We start from the raw sequence: 23,637 nt of genomic DNA on the forward strand, positions 1-23,637 counted from the left end.
AGGTGTCACCAATGGTCATCCCCCCTTACAGCTTCAGCTGCCACGGGTCCTGCAAACCACTGCTCTTCCTGCTGCCCCTCGGGACCAAGGCTGCAGAAAGCACCCCTTTGATGGCACCATTGGCTCATTCTACATCTTTGATGAAATTCCTACCCTTACCCACCTCTGTTTAACCTTGACCTACTCATTAATACTGGCTACACTTTGAAGATATTTGCAATATACCAACTACATCTAGATTGCATGTATGTATTTACATTTTTCTAATATTTATTTAACATCTTTATAAATGTTAATTGCTCCATAGTATTTCTTAAGCTCTGAATTAGCCAAGTAGATGATTATGTTAATTTTTGAATCCATACTTTGTGCACTGATTTGTATCCTCACAGATTATTAATATTGGTCTCTTGATATATATGTAGTCCACACCCAAGCTCACCAGCAGGAGGAAGAGACACAGAGCAGGGAGTTGAAGCCCACGACTGATAAATATCCCACCCTGGAGATCTTTTCCAGGAGAACAAACTCATATTCTATGGTGTTCTGGAGATTAGAGGGGTTGAAAAGCAAAGTCAGGGACTAAGATTCCAGCAATTTGTGGAGAACAGATTCCCACACTGGCTGCTTTGGAACAAAAGAAGGGTGTGCCCTTTGAAAGACTTCCTAACAGTGAAAGGTCTGCTATAGGGGCAAGGATTACACAGAGCTTGTTGCTCAGGAGAAGGAACAGGTGTACAAAATTGTCCCAGCACATTCAGCCTAGCAGGTTGGGAACTTTCAGGAGCTTCAGGCACTCCATCCCCCTTGCGGTCAATGGACCCAACCATGATAAGCAGCCTGCCACTTCTTCCTCCCAGCCAGCGCCTGAATGCAAACCTGCTACCCCCCATCATTGCTCCAGGCCAGCCAGAGGGCAGCCCCACCTATGGAAACTACAGTGGCTTAACACAGAGGCTGCTCCCTGTGCATGGCTCACAAGCTCTGACAGCAGAGACAGGCACTATGGTCGGGACGTAAGCAAGAGTTCTGTCCTCTTGGCAGGAACTGGCATGGATTACCTGTGACCCTTGCCATTATTTCAGGCCAGCCAGAGGGCAGCCTCACCTATGGCAGTGTAGGGCATAATGCAGAGGTTTATCCAGGTATGCGACTCACTGACCCTGACAGCAGAGGCAGGCCATGAAGCAGGGAAGCAGGAAAGAGCTCTCACCTTTGGGTAGGCACAAGCACTACTTCCCTGAAAACCTTGCCATCACTCCAAGATTATGAAAAGGCAGAAAAAACTTGTTCAATCCAAAATTCCTCAAACACAAGAAAGAGGTCTAAGTGAAACTGAAATCACCAATCTTCCTGAAAAATAATTCAAAATAAAAGTCATAAGCATGTGAATAGAGCTACAGAAAAATTTTCAAGATCTAATGAAGGAATTCAAGACAGAGATAGATACTGTGAAAAATACAGTAACTGAAATGAAACATACAATGGAGGGATTTAAAAGCAGATCACATGAATAAAGATGGAAAATGGGATAGAAATTAGAGAACAGGAATACAAATAAGCTGAGGCAGGGAGAGAAAAAAAGGATCTCTAGGAATGAAAGAATATTAAGAAAACCATGGGATAAATCAAAACGGAACAATATTTTCATTCTAGGGGTACCAGAAGAAGAGACAGAAAAAGGGATAGAAAGTGTGTTTGAAGAAATAATTGATGAAAACTTCCCCATTATGGGGAAGGAAATAGTCTCTCAGGCCATGGAAATCCACACATCTCCAAACACAAGGGACCCAAGGAGGACAACACCAAGACATATGATAATTAAATTGGCAATGATCAAGGACAGGAATATAGTACTAAAAGCAGCCAGAGAGAGAAAAAAGATCACTTACAAAGGAAAACCCATCAAGCTGTCATTAGACTTCTCAGCAGAAACCTTACTGGCCAAAGGGAGTGGCATGATATGTTCAATGCAATGTAACAGAAGGGCCTTCAACCAAGAATACTCTATCTGGAAAGATTATCTTTTAAGTTTGAAGGAGGGATTAAACAATTTCCAGATAAGCAAAAGTTGAGGGAATTTACTTCCCACAAACCATCTCTGCAGTGTATTTTAAAGGGACTGCTATAGATGGAAGTGTTCCAAAGGCTAAATAGCTTTCACCAGAGAAAATAAAACCACAGTAAAGGAAGCACACCAATTCATTATTAACCAAATGCAAAATTAAATCAGCTACCCAAAAAGTCAATCAAAGGACACACAAACAGTACAGAATATGACACCTAACATACAAAGAGTGGAGGAGGAAGACAAAGAAGGGACAAAAATGTTTTCAGACTGTGTTCGTAATAGCATAATAAGTGAGTTAAGATAAACTGTTGGAAAGTAAGGGAATTATCCTTGAACCTTTGGTAACTACTAATCCAAAGCCTGCAGTGGCAATAAGAACATATCTATCGATAATCACCCTAAATGTAAATGGTCTGAATGCACCAATCAAAAGACATAGAGTTACAGAATGAATAGACAAGCAAGACCCATCTATGTGCTGTCTACAAGAGACTCACTTCAAACCCAAAGACATACACAGACTAAAAGTGAAGAGATGAAAAAAGATATTTCATACAAACAATAGGGAGAAAAAAAGCAAGAGGTGAAATACTTGTATTAGATAAAATAGACTTCAAAACAAAGAAAGTAACAAAAGGCAAAGAAGAACATTACATAATAATAAAGGAGTCCATCCAACAAGAGGATATAATGATTATAAATATCCATGCACCCAACATAGGAACATCTACATATGTGAAACAAACACTAACAGAAATAGAGGGGGAAATAGAATGCAATACATTCACTTTAGGAGACTTCAATGCACCACTCATTCCAAAGGACAGATAAACCAGACAGAAAATAAGTAAGGACACAAAGGCACTGAACAACACATTAGAACAGATGGACCTAACAGACATTTACAGAATACTCCACCCGAAAGTAGCAGGATACACATTCTTCTCAAGTGTACATAGAAAATTTTCAACAATAGATCACATACTAGGCCACAAAAAGAGTAAATTCAAAAATATTGAAATTGTACCAACCAACCTCTCAGATCAAAAAGGTATGAAATTAGAAATAAATTGTGAAAAGAAAACAAATAGACCCACAAATATATGGAGGCTTAACAACATACTTCTAAATAATCAATGGATCAATGACCAAATTAAAACAGAGATCAAGCAATATATGAATACAAATGAAAACAACAGCTCAATGCCCATATTCTGTGGGACGCAGTGGATGCAGTTCTTTGTGGAAATTATACAGCAATTCAGGCCTATCTAAACAAGGAAGAACAATCACAAATAAACAGTCTGAATTCAAAATTAATGAAAATAGAAAAGCAATAACAAATGAGGCCAAAAATCAATAGAAGGAGGGACATAATACAGATCAGAGAAGAAATAAATAAAATTGAGAAGAATAAAACAATAGAAAGGATTAATGAAACTAAGAGTTGGTTCTTTGAGAAAATAAACAAAACAGATAAACCCCTAGATAGATTAATCAAGAAAGAGAGAGTGTGCCCACATAAACAGAATCAGAAATGAGAAAGGAAAAATCACTATGGACACCACAGAAATACAAATTATTAGAGAATACTATAACAAATTATATTCTAACAAATTGGATAATCTAGAACAAGAGGACAACTTTCTTGAAAAATACAACTTTCCAAGACTGACCCAGGAAGACACAGAAAATCAGTACAGACCAATTATCAGCAATGAAATTGAATCAGAAAACAAAAAACTACCTAAGTTCAAAAGCCTGGACCAGATAGCTTCACTGCCGAATTCTATCAGACATTTAGGGAAGACCTAATACCCATCCTCCTTAAAGTTTTCCAAAAGTAGAAGAGGAAAGAATACTTCCAATGTCATTCTATGAAGCCAGCATCACTCTAATATCAAAACCAGACAAAGACACCACAAAAAAAAGGTTACAGATCAATATCTCTGAATAACATTGATGCAAAAATGCTCAGCAATATATTATCAAACTGAATTAAAAATACATCAAAAAGATCATACATCATAATCAAGTAGGATTTATTACAGTGATGCAAGAATGTTACACTATTCAAAAATCCAACATCATCCACTACATCAATAAAAAGAAGGACAAAAATCACATGATCATCTCCATACATGCTGAAAAATCATCTGGATGATAAAAACTCTCAACTAAATGAGTATAGAGGGCAAGTACCTCAATATAATGAAGGCCATATAGGAGAAACCCAAAGCCAAGATCATATTTAAGAGTGAAAAGCTGGAAGCTTTTCCTCTAAGACTGGGGACAAGACAAAGATGCCCACTCTCCCCACATTTGTTCAACATAGCACTGGAGGTCCTAGCCACAGCAATTAACAACATAAAGTAATAAAAGGCATCCCTATTTGCAAGGAACAAACTAAATTGTCACTCTTTGCAGATGACATGATATTGTATATAAAAACCCCTAAAGAATCCACTCCAAAATTACTAGAACTAATATCTTAATTCAACAAAGCTGCAGGATATAAAATTAATACACAGAAATCTGTTGCATTCCTATATGCTAATGAGAAACTAGCAGAGAGAGAAATCAGGAAAACAATTCCATTCACAACTTCATCAAAAATTAAAATACCTCGGAATAAAGCTAATCAAGGAAGTGAAAGACCTATACCCTGAAAATTCCAAGACACTCTTGAGAGAAATTAAAGAATACACCAATAAATGGAAATAAATCCCATGCTCATGGATAGGAAGAAATATTATTGTCAAAATGGCCATCCTGCCTAAAGCAATCTACAGATTCAATGCAGTCCCTATCTAAATAACAACAGCATTCTTCAACAAACCAGAACATATAGTTCTAAAATTCATATGGTACCACAAAAGACCTGGAATAGCCAAAACAATCCTTAGAAGGAAGAGGAAATCCTTAGTGGGGAGGATTGCACTTGCTGACTTCAAGCTCTACTACAAAGCCACAGTAGTCAAGACAATTTGGTACTGGCACAAGAACAGACCATTAGATCAATAGACTAGAACAGAGAGTCCAGACATAAGCCCACACATATATGGCCACTTAACATATGGTAAAGAAGCCATGGATATACAATGGGGAAAGGACAGCCTCTTCAACAGCTGGTGTTGGCAAAACTGGACAGCTACATGTAAGAGAATGAAACTGGATTACTGTCTAACTCCACACAAAAATGTAAACACAAAATGGATCAAAGATCTGAATATAAGTCATGAAACCATAAAACTCTAAGAGAACATAGGCAAAACTCTCTTGAATATACACATGAGCAACTTTTGCATGAACATATCTCCTCAGTCAAGGGAAACAAAAGCAAAAATGAACAAATGGGACTACATCAAACTGAAAAGCTTCTGCACATCAAAGGACAACATCAGTAAAACAAAAAGGCATCCTAACATATAGAAGAATATATTCATAAATGACATATCTGATAAGGGGTTAACACCCAAATTACATAATGAGCACACATGCCTCAACACCCAAAAAGCAAATAACCCAATAAAAAAAATAGGCAGAGGATATGAACAGACACTTCTCCAAAGAAGAAATTCAGATGGCCAACAGGGACATGAAAAAATGCTCCACATTGCTAATCATCAGGGAAATGCAAATTAAAACCACAATGAGAAATCATCTCATACCAGTCAGGATGGCCAACATCCAAAAGACAAGAAACAACAAATTCTGGGGAGGATGTAGAGAAAGAGGAACCCTCCTTCACTGTTGGTGTGAATATAAATTAGTTCAACCATTATGGAAAGCAATATGGAGGTTCCTCACAAAGCTAACAACAGAAATACCATTTGACCCAGGAATTCCATTCATAGGAATTTACCCTAAGAAAACAAGATCACAGATTCAAAAAGACATATGCACCCCTATGTTTATCTCAGCATTATTTACAATAGCCAAGACATGGAAGCAATCTGTTCCATCAGTAGATTAATGGATAAAGAAGATGTGGTACATATATACAATGGAATATTATTCAACCATAAGAAGAAAACAAATCCTATCATTTGCAACAACATAGATGGAGCTAGAGGGTATTATGCTCAGTGAAATAAGCCAGGTGGAGGAAGACAAGTATCAAATGATTTCACTCATCTGTGGAGTATAACAACAAAGCAAAAACTGAAGAAACAAAACATAAGCAGATTCACAGAACCCAAGAATGGACTAGCAGTTACCAAAGGGAAAGGGGTTGGGGAGGGTCGGTGGGAAGGGAGGGAGAAGGGCATTAAGGGACATTATGATTAGCATGCATAATATAGGGAGGACGCTGGGATGGCAGTATAGCACAAAGAAGACAAGCAGTGACTCTATAGCATCTTACTGTGCTGATGGTCAGTGACTATAATGGGGTATGTGGTGGGGACTTGATAATGGGGGGAATGTAGTAACTACAATGCTGCTCATGTGAAACTTTCATAAGGTTGTATATCAATGATACCTTAATAAAAAAATACTATACAGCTACATGTAAGAGAGCAAAACTGGATTAATGTCTAACTCCAGACACTAAAGTAAACTCAAAATGGATCAAATACTGAATTTAAGTCATGAAACTACATTACACATATTGTAATATAAAATGTTGCATGTCATTATATCTCAATAAACTGGAAAATTATAGAAATAAATTGAAATAAAGATAAAATAAGGTAGCATTAAATTAACAGATTTCATATAAAGAACAGAATTAAGTATATAATCAGTCATCCATTGAAGAGAGTTCAGGATAAAGATGTGAAGGAAATGAACTTAACTATACTTTCAAGCACCGTGATGACTAGTGGTTTTGTCTTTGACAAATCTATTGAATTACTAGTTTCAGATTTTTTATCAGTGAAAAAGAAAAAGTAACAGTATTTCACAAATTTTCATTGTATTTTAAAGGAGAAAGTATATGTATTCATATATACATGAACATATTCATAACCAAGAATTTATTGCAGGTGTTGGGATTTGTGATTATTGTTAATATAGGTTTAGCTTTTCATACATGTTAACATTAACAGTAAAAGATTATTTTTAAGACATAAGAAAAAAATCCAAAAATTTTAACAGGGCTTTCCATTAGCTTTGTTAGCTCTTAATTGCATTCCTCATCAGAGTCTCAGAGGGGATTTTTCAAAAGAAAAAGTATCCACTCAAAGGGCTTAGTAACACCAGGGATGATGTCACTCTCCTACTTATTTGTACACTTAACCTGGACATGCGCCATTAGCCCGTCTGGATGGGATGAGAAACATCACCTGCTGGTGGTCTCAACCACAGAAGTAGACAGAACTTCAAGGGGAAAGAGTAGTTATTGTATTGACTGTTCTTCTTTCACATTTTATTAGCTGAAACTGTTTTCTCAATTTTGACTTATCTGTATTTAAGAAGGAAAGCATGTATGCTTTATCTTATGAATCTGTCTATATTGCATGTATTTACTGCAGTATATTAGGAAACGTGTTTTTGTTTTCCAACTATTTGTGGGAAAAGAAATATATACATTCGTCCCCATTTACTAGATGATGTATTTTCTTTACTTGAGATTGAAATTTACAGAGGTAGAGCTACTATCTTACATGGAGTGGGGATGATTACTTGGAGTCGATTTCTGAGGTTTATAAAATACCAAAAACAAGTGTCTCCATCATATTTATAGTTCCCCAGGAAAGCTGACATGGGCACCTGACTCCAGGTCGTCCCCCATGGAGGGAAGACCCTGCTGTCAAGAGACCTGAGGGAGAGGCACAGCCTGTGGGGCCTAATTATGGGCTGAGACAGCTCTCACCCCACTTGGTTTGTGTCATTAGGCAAATACTCTGAGAACCTGAAGCTTTTTTCATATAAAAGGACAAAGTAAGCTGAGTAGGTAACTCAAGGCTCCTGGGAAGGACGGAATGTGGTGAGCATTAGGACAATTTCTGGAATGTTCTCAGCTTTAAATAAAAGTTTGGCATATGCCACAGACACTATCCATGACCTCAAGTTAAATATGCACTAAACTGTTTCCATGAAACTCAAGGAATTGCGTTAGACTAAGTCTGCATGGGGTGGGGGCCGCTGCTGAGGGTGGTGCACACACTGCTCCCTCTAGGTCTGTATCCCACGTGGGCTGCTTGCTGTGGCCTAGTGATGCTGATCCCCATTTACTGAGGCACAGCAGAGATTTTTCTAGTGACCCCAAATTCCCTTCCAGTCTCCCTCCACTTGCTCAGCAAACAGCTGAAGGTCTCACATGACTGGTGCCTCTGCTAGCCCTCATTTAATTTGACCACAAGTATAAACTGGCAAACAGGTCTGTTTTGAAATTCACTGGACTGTTTTTAACTTTTTCATAGAGCTCAGAATCCATATGCAGTGAGGGTGCTATTTGAAAGATTAATTTTCTAACACAATATGTCCGTATTTCTTGGATATTTAAATTAAGAAATTGAAGTCACTGTGAGTCTTTTCTGCTGCTTTAACAGCCTAAATAAATTCAATTTATTAACAACTTGATTATAGTGATTAACATTTGTAATGTAGTAGTGTAAAATATATTTGACATGTTAAATATCATTGGGAAATATCCCTGAAATATAAACACCTCTCAACTCTTCCCAGAAAAAGGACCCCATATTTTCTCCTTTGCTGCATTTTAACTTGTTGGAAACTGAAAATCTACAGAGATCAAATCTTCATGAGAAAATACAGATAAACTGTCATTGGTTCCTTAAGAAAAATCAGATATCTTTTGCACCTATCATCCATTTTATTTATATTGTAGTTACTTTAAAATTCTAATTTAAATCATATTTATATAGCATTTGTTCCTGAATAGGCTGATTGTGACCTACCTAGGTGTAATGAATTTTAATTTGTCTTTGATTCAACTTCAGATGAATCAGAAGCTGCCTGTGAGGCCAACGGGGAGCTGGAGTCAGGAATCTCTCTGTGTTATTCCGTTTTCCTCTTTGCATCTCAGTTTCCATGAAAATTATCTTCTGTGTACATTAAAAAAGATAACCTATGGAAAAATAAAAGCTTTTCTGATAAATACTGATGACCCTCTAAATCCTATTTGTTGTCCCTTGATATTTACAGCAAATGGTAGAAGTTTTAATATGATGAATTGCAACTTGGAAAAACATGTACTACGTGGAAGAAAAATGGATGTTAGCAAAAAGTTCTGCTTAACCAGGACTAAAATAAGAAATACATTATATGTGCATATTCATTTATATTTATATACTTGTGTTTATTAATTTGTAGTTTTTATAATTATAAAAATTATATATGTCTATATACACATATAAGTATGTATAATATAAGTATAAATATATAGACAAATTCATGCATAAACTCTTTAGGAATACAGAAATTATGAAATACAAATTATCAAAAGCATATATAGATACTAAAACTGGTGAACTGACCTAACTGCATTTTATTCACCAGTCAAGAAGAACAAGAGCCCTCACTTACACATATTCTGTGTAATTCTCTCTATATATATTAATTATTTAAAATAGTGATACATATGTGTATTTACTGTAACTGGTTATTATCTAACCTCCTCCATAATTTTAGCTCATTTATTCCTAACCATGCCTGAGATCATTGTGCTTGTCCTCATTTTATGTAGTGTGGACAGGGGAATAGGGGTGCAGGATAAGCTGGACCCACAGCTTTAGTACAGCTTCAGAGTCTGGGATCCTAATGTTGCCCCTAGGTTGTCCAAAGGGTTCATTGGTGAGGCCCACAGGCTATTTCAGAATATATGGCTAAACCCACCCAACTTCACTCTTTCAACGTGTGACCCAGTCTCACAGGCAATATGGGTTCAGACATTCATATGGACTATCTCGAACTGTGATTCAGTTACTTTTTAAGCCTTTTTTAAAACTGAAGTATAAAATTGACATATCACATAATAGTTTCAGGTGTACAATGTACAATGTAAAAACTCAGTATTTGCATGCACTGTGAAATGTAAAATCTTCCTTACATTGAATGAATCTTCAAGAGTTTTAAAAGCCTAATCGAGTATTAAACCAGAGATGTTAGTGAAATTCTGTGTCCTAGAAGAAAAACTTTAGAAAGTGATATTGCATCTTTAACAATTCACTTTTTGTGTTTGTTACACACCCATCACTATGCAAATTTCCATACTGGATTAATGACATATATCATGAGGTCATCTCATGATCTTGAAGTTTGATAACCACCAAGTTCCCAATTATTTTGTCCCACCATTGTGAGTTATTAATTTTCTGGCATATTCATAGAATTACAGGTAATGTGAAACCTCTCCAGGACCATAGGGTTTTCTCCACTTAGCATAACTGGTTTGATACACACACACACACACACACACACACATATGCCCACACCCTAAAGAGTCAGTCAGTAGGTGGCATCTCATGAGTGCCCCATTACTTCTCTCCTTGGTGGGCCAGGTGAAATCATGGAGGACACCACCTGGAAGGCCAACCACACAGGAGGTCAGAGTTCATCCTGCTAGGAATCTTCAGTCAACCCCAAAACCCAGATGTCCTTTGTGTGGTCATTTCAGTGGTTTTCTTGATGGCCTTGTCTGGAAACACTGTCCTGATGTTTCTGATACACTCTGATGCCCGTCTCCACACCCCCATGTACTTTTTCATCAGCCAGTTTTCTCTCATGGATGTGACATACATTTCCATCATTGTACCCAAGGTGCTTGTGGACCAGGTCACGGGTGTGAACACAATCTCAGCCGCTGGATGTGGGATGCAGATGTTCCTCTATGTGACACTGTCAGGTTCAGAATTTTTATTTCCAGCTGTCATGGGTTATGACTGCTATGCAGCCATCTGGTGTCCTCCTTGTTACCCTGTCCTCATGAACCACAGGGTGTGAATTCTCCTTGCATCGGGCTCTGGGACTCTGGCATCTGTGGATGGCTTCTTGTTCACTCCCATCACCATGAATGTCCCCTTCTGTAGATCCTGGGAGATCCATCATTTCTTCTGTGAAGTCCCTGCTGTGATGAAGTTCTCCTTCTCAGACACTTCTCTGTATGAGACACTCATGTACCTCTGCTGCATCCTCATGCTGCTCGTCCCTGTGACCATCATTTCAGGCTCCTATGGTTTCATTCTCCTCACCATCCACAGGATGAACTCAGCAGAGGGCCAGAAGAAGGCCACCTGCTCCTCCTACATGACTGTGGTCACCCTCTTCTATGGGGCTGCATTCTATACATATGTACTCCTCAGTTCCTACCACACCCCTGAGAAGGACATGGTGGTATCTGTCTTTTATACCATACTCACTCTTGTGCTGAACCCATTAATTCACATTCTCAGAAATAGGGATATCATGACAGTTCTAAAGAAAGTTTTGAATGTGGGATGCACCTTTAAAGAAACTATTAAGTAGCATGATTTCATATTTTTAATTTTTTTCTAAATGTTATAATTTTCCTCTCTTATGATAATTCTATTCCTTAGACTTTCATACCATGAGGTATCATCTCAATTTAACACCTATTTTATGAATTGTATTTGTGTTCTTCAAAATTCTTTAATTTCATACACTTTCTCCATTCAAAGTGTTTTTAAACATTTTATTTTATTAATGTCATAGTTGGTGACATTTATAATGAAAATCTCATGCAATACCAGTGAGAATATAACTGATGCAGTTGCTATGGATATCAGTGTGGCATTTTCTCAAATAAAGAAAGGAAAATTGGCCATATGACCCTGAAGCCCCAATATTAAATAATTCCCAAAGGAGACCAAAACACATATCCAAATGAAATCTAGTACATAGCAACATTATTCAGAAACATCAGAATATTGAGAAAAATAATATATCCATCACCTGATGAATAGACTAGTATCATGTAAACATACAGTGAAATATTATTTGACCATGTAAAGCAATGAAGCTCTGATGCATGCTTCAACATAACTTTTGAAAGAAATATGTATGTATAATAATATAGTTACAAAAGGCCCTTCATTATGTAATTCCATTGTTATGAATCTCCCAGAATACATAGACCGTGGTGGCCAAATTTAAATTATTGTTTGCTTAGGGTTGGAATGGATGAGTTAGTAGGAGGTTCATAATTAACTGGTTTGGATTTCTTCTGAAGTTTGTGAAAATTTTCTAATTAACTAAAGAAATTGTTACAAGTAGTTATGAATGCATTAAAATCATACTTACGCAATTTAAATGAGTGACTTGTGTGTATATGACCACCTCTCAAATAATGTGTTATATAGTTATTATAGGTGCATTCCACAGATTCAAGAAGGTAGTGAAAGTTTTGATCATGTAAGAGACATGGTAAATATTCAAAGAAAAAGTTGACCAACTAGTGATGCAATTATTACATGTGAGATGAAAAATACATTGGATTGAAAAAATATCCAGGGCATTTCAAAATGAAATAATAGTAAATATTAAGGCATAGTAAGTAAGACTATCCAAAATGATATGGAGAACACAAATACTGGGAAAAAAACACTTATCCAATGTGAGAATATTTAAAATATTTCATATATGTAGTTATTATGTCAAATACAGAAAAAATAGGTGGACATAAAATGATTTGAGAAATAATGGAGAAATAATTTCCACATTTCACAAAAATAATGAATTCACTATTGCAAGCAACAACAAAAATTCAAGCACAAGCAGCATTCTGAAGCAAAAAGATATATCATAATTAATAAATATCTAATCACTGATGAAAGAGATTCATCATAAAGACAAAGCATATAACTAGTAATAAAAGACACATCATAGGAAATGATGCAGACCAGGACACATTTCAGCCACATATTGAAAACATTGAATTTAAAAAATTAACTTACATTAAGAATCGATCTGACATTAGAGATGGCAGCGTGAGAGGAGAGACAGAGGCTTCCTCCTAAAACTGGATACAAATAGAAAATTTAATTGGTGCAACTAATCCTGAAAGAACCACAGGAAAGAGGACTGCATCAGACTGCACACACCTGGAGAAAAGAGCAGACCTCAGCAAAAGGGGTTACGTACCAGGGCTGTGGCTCCATGGGATCCGAGCCCCTCTCCCACACCAGCTCACTGGTGGGAGGAGGAGAAACAGAGCAGGGAGGGAGTGGAAGGCTTGGAACTGCTGAATACCTAGCTCCAGACTCCTGCTCTGGGAGCACAAACCTACATTTCATGGTGCTTTCATGAGACACACATGACTCCCAGGTTGGAAAGTTAATACAGTCAGAGTTCCTGGAGAGACTGGGATTCCAGCTGCTTGTGGAAAGCAGGGATCCATATCCGGCTGCTCTGAGACAAAAACATACATATGTGCCCAGCCCACTGGCTCAGGCAGTGGAGACAGGCACAACAGGAGGTGGGGAACAGCTCTTTCCTCCCCCAAGCACCAGAACCACTCCCCTGTGACCCCTGACATTGCTTCAGGGGCTGAGCACCTATAGAATAGTGCTTCTGGACACTAGAGGGTGCCATATACAAACATGAAACACCAAAAGAACCTCGTCCAGAGTGAAATTGTTAATAAAACTCCTGAGAAAGATTTAAACGATATGGACCTCGTGACTCTTCCTGAAAGTGAGTTCAAAATAAAAATCATCAACATTCTAATGGAGGTACGGAAAGACATCCAAGAACTCAGGCATGAATTCACGTCAGAGATCCAATCATTGAAGAACACAATGGAGGGTAGTAAAAGCAGGTTGGATATGGTGGAGGAGACAATAAATGAAATATAAACTAGAGAAGAGGAATACAAAGAAGCTGAGGCACAGAGAGAAGAAAGGATATCTAAAAATGAAAGAATATTGAGAGAACTGTGTGACCAATCCAAGTGGAACAATATTTGCATTAAAGGGAAACCAGAAGAAGAGAGAGAGAAAGGGATAGAAAGTGTCTTTGAGGAGGTAGTTGCTTAAATCTTCCCCAATCTGGGAAAGGAGATAGTCTCTCAGGCCATGGAGGTGCACAGATCTCCCAACACAAGGGACCCAAGGAAGACAACACCAAGACACATAGTAATTAAAATGGGAAAGATCAAGGATAACGACAGACTGTTAAAAGCAGCCAGAGGCAGAAATAAGATCACATACAAAGCAAAGCCCATTAGGCTAACATCAGACTTCTCAGCAGAAACCTTACAGGCCAGAAGGCGGTGGCCTGAGGTATTTAATGCCATAAGGCAAAAGGGCCTAGAACCAAGATTACTTTATCTGGTGAGATTATCATTTAAATTTGAAAGAGGTATTAAACAATTTCCACATAAGCAAAAGTTGAGAGAGTTTACCACCCACAACACATCCCTGCAGTGTATTCTAGAGGGACTGCTATAGATGGAAGTGTTCCTGGGATTGGATAGCTGTCATCACAGGTATTAAAACCATGGTAGGGAGGATGGAGCAGCTGATTGCAAGGCAAATAAAAAATTAAATTGATTATTCCTGAAGTCAATCAAGGGATAGACAAAAAGTACAGAATTTGATACCTAATATATAAAGAATGAAGGAGGAAGAAAAAGGAGGAGAAATAGAAAAGAACCTTCAGATTGTGTTTGTAACAGCATACTAAGTGAGTTAAGTTAGACTCTTAGACAGTAAGGAAAGTAACCTGGAACCTTTGGTAACCACAAATATGAAGTCTGAAAAGGCAATAAGTACATACCTATTGATAATCATCCTAAATGTAACTGGACTGAATGCACCAATCAAAAGACATAGAGTCACTCAACAGATAAAAAAAATAAGACCCATATATATGTTACTTACAAGAGACTCACCTCAAACACAAAGACATGCACAGACTAAAAGTCAAGGGATGGAAAGGGATGGAAAAAGATATTTCATGCAAACAATAGGGAGAAAAAAGCAGGCAGGTGTTGTAGTACAAGTATCAGACAAAATAGACTTCAAAACAAAGAAAATAACAAGATATAAAGAAGGATATTACATAATGATAAAGGGCTAAGTCCAACAAGAATATACAACCATTATAAATAAATATGCACCCAACACAGGGGCACCAGCATATGTGAAACAAATACTCACAGAATTAAAGGAGGAAATAGAATGCAATGCATTCATTTTAGGAGACTTCAACACACCATTCACTCCAAAGGACAGATCCCCCAGACAGAAAATAAGTAAGGACACAGAGGCACTGAACAACACAGTAGAACAGATGGACCTAATAGACATCTATAGAACTCTACTACCAAAAGCAACAGGATACACATTCTTCTCAAGTGCATATGGAATGTTCTCCAGAATAGACCACATACTAGGCCATAAAAAGAGCCTCAGTAAATTCCAAAAGATTGAAATTCTACCAACCAACTTTTCAGACCACAAAGGTATAAAACTAGAAATAAATTGTACAAAGAAAGCAAAAAGGCTCACAAACACATGGAGGCTTAACAACACACTTCTAAATAGTCAATGGATCAACAACCAAATTAAAATGGAGATCCAGCAATATATGGAAATAAATGACAACAACAACTCGAAGCCCCAACTTCTGTGGGACGCAGCGAAAGCAGTCTTAAGAGGAAAGTATATAGCGATTCAGGCATATTTAAAGAAGGAGGAACAAACCCAAATGAATAGACTAACATCACAATTATCAAAATTGGAAAAAGAAGAACAAATGAGGCCTAAGGTCAGCAGAAGGAGGGACATAATAAAGATCAGAGAAGAAATAAATAAAATTGAGAAGAATAAAACAATAGAAAAAAAATCAATGAAGCCAAGAGCTGGTTCTTTGAGAAAAAAAGAATATATATAAGCCTATAGTCAGACTTATTAAGAGGAAAAGAGAGTCAACACACATCAACAGAATCAGAAATGAGAAAGGAAACATCACAACGGACCAAACAGAAATACAAAAAAATATTAGAGACTACTATGATCACCTATATGCAAAGAAGCTGGAAGACATAGAAGAAATGGACAACTTCCTAGAAAAATAAAACCTTCCAAGACTGACCAAGGAAGAAACAACAAATCAAAACAAACCAATTACCAGCAAAGAACTTGAAATGGTAATCAGAAAACTACCCAAGAACAAAACCCACAGGCCAGATGGATTTACCTCGGAATTTTATCAGACATACAGAGAAGATATAATACCCATTCTCCTTAAAGATTTCCCAAAAATAGAAGAGGACAGAATACTTCCAAACTGATTCTATGAAGCCAACATCACCCTAATTCCAAAACCAGGCAAAGACCCCACCAAAAAAGAAAATTACAGACCAATATCCCTGATGAATGTAGGTATAAAAATACTCAATAAAATATTGGCAAACAGAATTCAAAAATATTATCAAAAGAATCATACACCATGACCAAATAGGATTCATCCCAGGGATGCAAGGATGGTTCAACATTCAAAATTCCATCAACATTATCCACCACATAAACAAAAAGAAACAAAGAACCATATGATCATCTCCATAGATGCTGAAAAAGCATTTGATAAAATCCAACATTCATTCGCAATAAAAATCTCAGCAAAATGGGTAAAGAGGGCAAGTACCTCAACATAATAAAGGCCATATATCATAAACCCACAGCCAACATCATACTGAACAGCGAGAATCTGAAAGCTTTTCCTCTGAGATCGGGAACAAGACAGGGATGCCCACTCTCCCCACTGTTATTTAACATAGTACTGGAGGTCCTAGCCACGGCAATTAGACAAAACAAAGAAATACAAGGAATCCAGATTGGTAAAGAAGTTAAACTGTCACTATTTGTAGATGACATGATATTGTACATAAAAAAACCCTAAAGACTCCACTCCAAAACTACTAGAACTGATATTGGAATACAGCAAAGTTGCAGGATATGAAATTAACACTCAGAAATCTGTGGCTTTCCTATACATTAACAATGAACCAATAGAAAGAGAAATCACGAAAACAATTTCATTCACAATTGCATCAAAAAGAATAAAATACCTAGGAATAAACCTAACCAAAGAAGTGAAAGACCTATACCCTGAAAACTATGACATTCTTCAGAGAAATTAAAGTGGATACTAACATATGGAAACTCATCCCATGTTCTTGGCTATGAAGAATTAGTAAGTAAAAATGGCCATCCTGTCCAAAGCAATATACAGATTTGATTGAATCGCTATCAAACTACCACCAACATTCTTCAATGAACTGGAACAAATAGTTAAAAAATTCATATGGAAACACCAAAGACCCAGAATATCCAAAGCAATCCTGAGAAAGAAGAATGAAGTGGGGTGGATCTCACTCCCCAACTTCAAGCTCTACTACAAAGCTATAGTAATCAAGACAATTTGGTCCTGGCACAAGAACAGAGTCACAGACCAGTGGAACAGATTAGAGACTCTAGACATTAACCCAAACATATATGGTCAATTAATATTTGATAAAGGAGCCATGGACATACAACGGCGAAATGACAGTCTCTTCAACAGATGGTGCTGGCAAAACTGGACAGCTACATGTAAAAGAATGAAACTGGACCACTGTCTAACCCCACACACAAATGTAAATTCAAAATGTATCAAAGACCTAAATATAAGTCATGAAACCATAAAACTTTTAGAAAAAAAATTGGCAAAAATCTCTTGGACATAAACTTTAGTGACTTCTTCATCAACATATATCCCTGGGCAAAGAAAACAAAAGCAAAAGTGAACAAGTGGGACTATATCAAGCTGAAAATCCTCTGTACAGCAAAGGACACCATCAATAGATCAAAAAGGTACCCTACAGTATGGAAAAATATATTCATAAATGACAGATCCAATAAAGGCTTGACATCCACAATATGTAAAGAATTCACGCGCCTCAACAAACCAAAAGCAAATAATCCATTTAAAAAATGGGCAGAGGAGCTGAACAGACAGTTTTCCAAAGAAGAAATTCAGATGGCGAACAGACACATGAAAAGATGCTCCACATCGCTAATCATCAGAGAAATGCAAATTAAAAGCACAATGAGATATCAGTTCACACCAGTAAGCATGGCTCCCATCCACAAGACAAACAACAACAAATGTTGGCGAGGTTGTGGAGAAAGGGGAACCCTCCTACACTGCTGGTGGGAATGTAAATTAGTTCAACCATTGTGGAAAACGATATGGAGGTTCCTCAAAATGCTCAAAATAGACTTACCATTTGACCCAGGAATTCCACTTCTAGGAATTTACCCTAAGGATGCAGCACTCCAGTTTGAAAAAGACAGATGCACCCCTATGTTTATCACAGCACTATTTTCAATAGCCAAGAAATGGAAGCAACCTAATTGTCCATCAGTAGATGAATGGATAAAGAAGGTGTGGTATGTATGCACAAAGGAATATTATTCAGCCATAAGAAGAAAACAAATCCTACAATTTGCAACAATATGTATGGAGCTAGAGGGTATTATGCTCAGTGAAGTAAGCCAAGCAGAGAAAGACAAATACCAAATGATTTCACTTATTTGTGGAGTGTAAGAACAAAAGAAAAACTGAAGGAACAAAACAGCAGCAGAATCAGAGAACCCAAGAATGGAGTAACAGTTACCAAAGGGAAAGAGATTGGGCAGAATGGGAGGGTAGGGAGGAATACGGGTGGGGCAGAAGAATGGGGGTATTATGATTAGCATGTATAATGTGGGGAGTAGGGGACAGGGGAGGGCTGTGCAACACAGAGAAGACAAGTAGTGATTCTACAACATTTTACTATGCTGATGGACAGTGACTGTAATGGGGTTTGTGGAGGGTACTTTAGGGGAAAGCCTAGTAAACATAATGTTCTTCAAACAAAAAGAATCTATCTGAAAATAATAAAGAATTGATTTGACAAAAAAAAATTAACTTAGAACTTATATCCAGTATAAATGTCCTTCCAACCTGAAGATGAATTGTTCTAAAAGGATGACATTGTAAATGCCTTCAAACAATGAATATTTTGGAAAAACTGACAAGATTCAATTTTGGTAGAATTCAAATACCTCATTACACATATACCAGGCCAGGGAATGCTAATGAAGAAAAAATGCCTCAGTGAAGTGACTGACACTTTAGTAACTGTTTTCACTTTTGCTGAAACAAAAATTGAGTTTGCCTCTCCACAACTCAGGTACTAATTGAATATGTCAGAGTGAGTAATATAGAACTTATTTTCAAAAACTGGGGTTATGATTTTGTCATGCTTGGGGACTTCTTGTAGTAAGTAATCTCCATGACAAGGAGTTCACAGTAATGATCATAAATATGTCCACTGAACTCAGGAAAATAACAGATGAACATATTGGGAATTTTAAAAACAGATAGAAAATACCTGTAAGAACCAAACAAGTCATGGAGGTGAAGAATATTACAATTGAAATGAATAATTAATGAAGGTTTCAGTGGGAGACTGCATGATAAGGAAGAGCATATCAGTGATCTGGAAGAAAACACGTGGAATTTACCCAAGTTACTCACCCAACTACTCATCCAAATAAGACGACACCAAGATCCCCACACAAAGTCACACTCTTATTAAAATTTGAAAAAGTAAAAATTAAAGAGAGGATCTTAGAAGTAGCAAGAAATAAACAACTTACTACATATAAAGGAAGCACCATAAGGCTATCAGCAGACTTTTCAGTAAAAATTTCTCAGCACTTGAAACAGCAGGATGGCGCATTCAAAGCATGACAGGAGAAGTCCCCCAGCCGACTGTGCTCCAGCCGGCATGGCCGTCACTCAGAGCAGACGGAGAGAAGAAAATTTCCCATAAGCAAAACCTAAAGGGCTTCTCACCAGATGAACTAAACCAGACTTATTACAAGAAACATGAAAGGGACTTTTATAAGCTGAAATGAAATGGCACTATTTAATGACAAGAAAACATGTAAAAGAAAATTCATCACTGAAAATTTATATAAAAGAGCAAAAGAAATATAATAGGTGTATATGATAGTTACTTTCAAAATACGAATTTTTAAAGTTAGTTAAAGATCAAAAGAAAAAGTAGTAGTACACTATGAAAATTACAATAATTAAGGGATGCATAAAATAAAAGTATGTAAAACATCACATCAAAAACAAAATAAGTGAGAAAGTGAAAATGTAGAATTATGTACTGTATTGAAACTGAGGCTGCTCTCAACCAAAACAGTCTGTTACACACAGGATGTCACAGGAGATCTTCATGGTGAAAGTGAATTTTATAGTAATTACACACAAGAGAATAAGAAAGTAACTTAAATGTAATGAAACATTACAAAACCACAAGGGAATAGAAAAAGAAAAGAATAGTAATTACAAAAAGAAAAACAAAATAATTAACCAAATGGCAATAATATATGTGGATACACAACTACTTTAAATGTAATAGGGTATGTTTTTTTTTTTTACCAAAAAAAAAAGAGTCATCTGTATGTAGCATAGGAAAGCTCATTTCAGAAATAAGGATAAACACAGAATGAAAATGAAGATACACAAAAAGATATTCCAGGAAATGGTAGTGAAAATAAAGCAGCAATTGTCATAGAAGAGAAATTAACTGGAAAAAGAAAAGTGTAACAAAACAGAGCCTAACATAATAACAAACAAATCAGTCCTGCAAGATGATACAGCACCTTTACATATATGAACCCAATAGAGGGGAACCTAAATATATAAAATGAATATTAACAGTCTGAAACAGGAGTTGACAGTAAAAAGTTATTAACTGGGACATTAATATTCCATTTACATCAATGCTAGATCATCCAAACAGAATATCAACTGGCTTAGAAAATCCAAAACAATGGCTTTAGACAGGACATTCTACTGGATGGTCTGAAGAGATAAATACAGAATATTCCATCCATAATCAATAAACAAAGACTCTTATCAAGTGAACATCAAATGTGTTCAGAGGAGATCACATTTAAGCCTCAAAATAAACCTTAATAATTAAAGAAGATAAATTCATAAATATTTTATTTTCACCCAAATTGATATAAAACCAAAATGAAGTAAATAAATAAAAAGAAAAACCACAAAAAATATAGAAATTAAACAACATGCTTCTGAACAATCAAAAACTCATCAAAGAAAACATAGGAGCAAAAAAATGCATAGAGGCAAATGAAAACAGAAATATTAAATTAAAAATTCTATCAGAATCAGCAAAACTACTTAGAAGTGGAAAGTTCATAGTAATAAAAGCCTACTTCAAGGAACAAGGAAAATTTCAAATAAAACATCTTATTTTGCACTGAAAGGAACCAGATAAAGAAGACAAATAGGGAGGAAAATCTATCCTGTGGTCTTGGATGAGAAGAAACAACATTGTCCAAAGGGCATCCTCTCCAAACAATTTACAATTTCAATGCAATCCCTATCATAATACCAATAGCACTTTTCCATTACCTAGAACAAATATCCAAAACTTATAAAGATCCACAAAGACCATGAAAAACCAAAACAATCTTGAGAAAGAAGTCAAAAGCTGGAGTATCATGCTTCCTGACTTTAAGCTATACTGCAAAGCCACAGTCATCAAGAGTATGGTACTGGCAGGAGAACAGACCCTGAGATCAATGGAACAGAGCAGAGAGCACAGATATGAGCTCATACATATATGGTCAGTTAATGTGTGACAAAGGAGGCAGGAGTATACAGTGGGGCTCTGGTGTGGGTGACATAGGGGGATGCCTGGGGGTGCTCAGCCTGGGACAGTGGTGCTCTGATGGGCACATCACCATGGCAGAGGTGGGCTTGGGCAAACAGAGATCCTGGCTGCCCATGTGCAGGGAAGCTGGCAGAGAATGGAAGGCTTCAGAAAGTCATTGAAACCTTGTCTCTTTGGAAAAACACCCACTGTGCTTCTTATATGGTGTCCACATCCCGTATCTTAGTTGCAGTAATGAAGTTGTGCTTCATGAAGCTAAAGAATGCTATTTACTGAACTAAAATATACTTTGGTCAAAAAGATGGAGTCTGTTAAAACAAGCTGTTGCAAACTGGATCAACAGTGCTATTCTTATGTTGATGAAATTATAGACCTTCCAATCAAAATTCAATTAATTGATACTCTATGAATGGCTACAGAAGGAAATTTTATGCTATAATTGAGGGTGCTGACTGACTAAAGCATTAGCAACTATAAAAGAGCAAAGTAGTGATGTGAAAGAGGCAGCCTCCATTTTACAAGAGTTACAGGTGGAAACTGATGGGTCACTAGGAAAGGAAGGGTGAGTGGAGTTTATTTTGGAACAAAATAGGTTCTGCCCAGCTATGAAGGGATTACATCCGTATCCAAATCATCAGAAAGAAAATCAACACGAAGTTTTTCCATGAGGAAAATACAGAGAAATTACAGTTGAAATACCATAACTTAATGATTCAGCTGGATCAGCCTGAGGGCTCTTACTTGCCTACTTGCGAGCACGACATGTACGATCCTCTTTGCAGAGGGCAGGAAGTGAAAAGTGGCAACAGGCTCTGAAAAGTGTGTCTTCTATGTTATCTTGGCTCCTTTTGACAATAAGCAGTCAGGTTAGGTTCACTAAATAAGTGGAGACAAGAAGTTTAGAAGAAATCCCTAAGTACAAGGACCTTTTAAAGCCTTCACCACAGCGGAGTTGATGCATTGGTCTGCAACTTGTTGAAGCCTATGGAATGGAATTAAGAAAAGGTTCTCTTGAGCATCCTGCCACTGATGTTTTTGGTTCTACAAAAGAAGGTGAAAAAAGGTGGAAAGATTTGAAGGACAGAGTTGTTGAACATAATATTAGAATAATGGCCAAGTAGCATGCAAGGATAACAATGAAGAGGATGGCTCAACTTCTGGATCTAACCGTTGATGAGTCAGAGGGTTTTCTCTCAAATCTAGTAGTTAACAAGACCATCTTCATTAGAGTAGATAGGTTGGGAGGAATTATCAACTTCCAGAGAAACAAGGATCCAAATAATTAATTAAATTACTGGTCTCAGAAACTGAACTCACTGATGTCTCTAGTGAACAAAACTACACACCTCATAGCCAAAGAGGAGCTGATACATAATCTATAATAAAGATCTCAGCACCCTTAAAGCTTTTAGAAAAGAATTAAATCAGATGTCATTTTTTTAAAAAAAGGACTGTTGTGGTGTACATGTTGGGATTGTTTGTGTTTCTTTTGTATTCTCAGATAGTTGGTCTAATTTTTAAGAGATAGTGAATATGTTTAAAGCCCCTTTCAACATTTCAATTCTCTAATTTCATTATTAACTGCACTTGCAATTGGTGCAAGAATACATTTCTATTATTTGAGTGCTGAAAAAATTTTGTCATGACTTACCCTAAGTATTTTTCTATCATATGATGTCCTTTTAGCTTTTATAAGTTTTCATTCAGCTAACACCCATCATTATAATAATCAAAGCAGTATATGCACATTTATGGTCTATGGTTACCTGTGTTTCAGAACACTTTGTGGTATGGTGGTTTAAGTATTTTTAACTAAAATAAATTTGTTGTAAAGCTAAAAAGTAAAGAATATACAATGGAGATAATACAGTGTCTTCAGTAAATTGTCTTG

The 23,637-nt window shown here is 36.7% G+C and overlaps 1 pseudogene; it reads left to right on the forward strand.

Annotated features, from left to right (window-relative positions):
• Positions 1-21,875: 21,875 nt before the first annotated feature.
• LOC118967700 (26S proteasome non-ATPase regulatory subunit 12 pseudogene) lies at positions 21,876-23,128 on the forward strand (annotated as a pseudogene).
• Positions 23,129-23,637: the final 509 nt, after the last annotated feature.

This window comes from Manis javanica, chromosome 14, assembly GCF_040802235.1.
Source record: "Manis javanica isolate MJ-LG chromosome 14, MJ_LKY, whole genome shotgun sequence".
Taxonomy (NCBI): domain Eukaryota; kingdom Metazoa; phylum Chordata; class Mammalia; order Pholidota; family Manidae; genus Manis; species Manis javanica.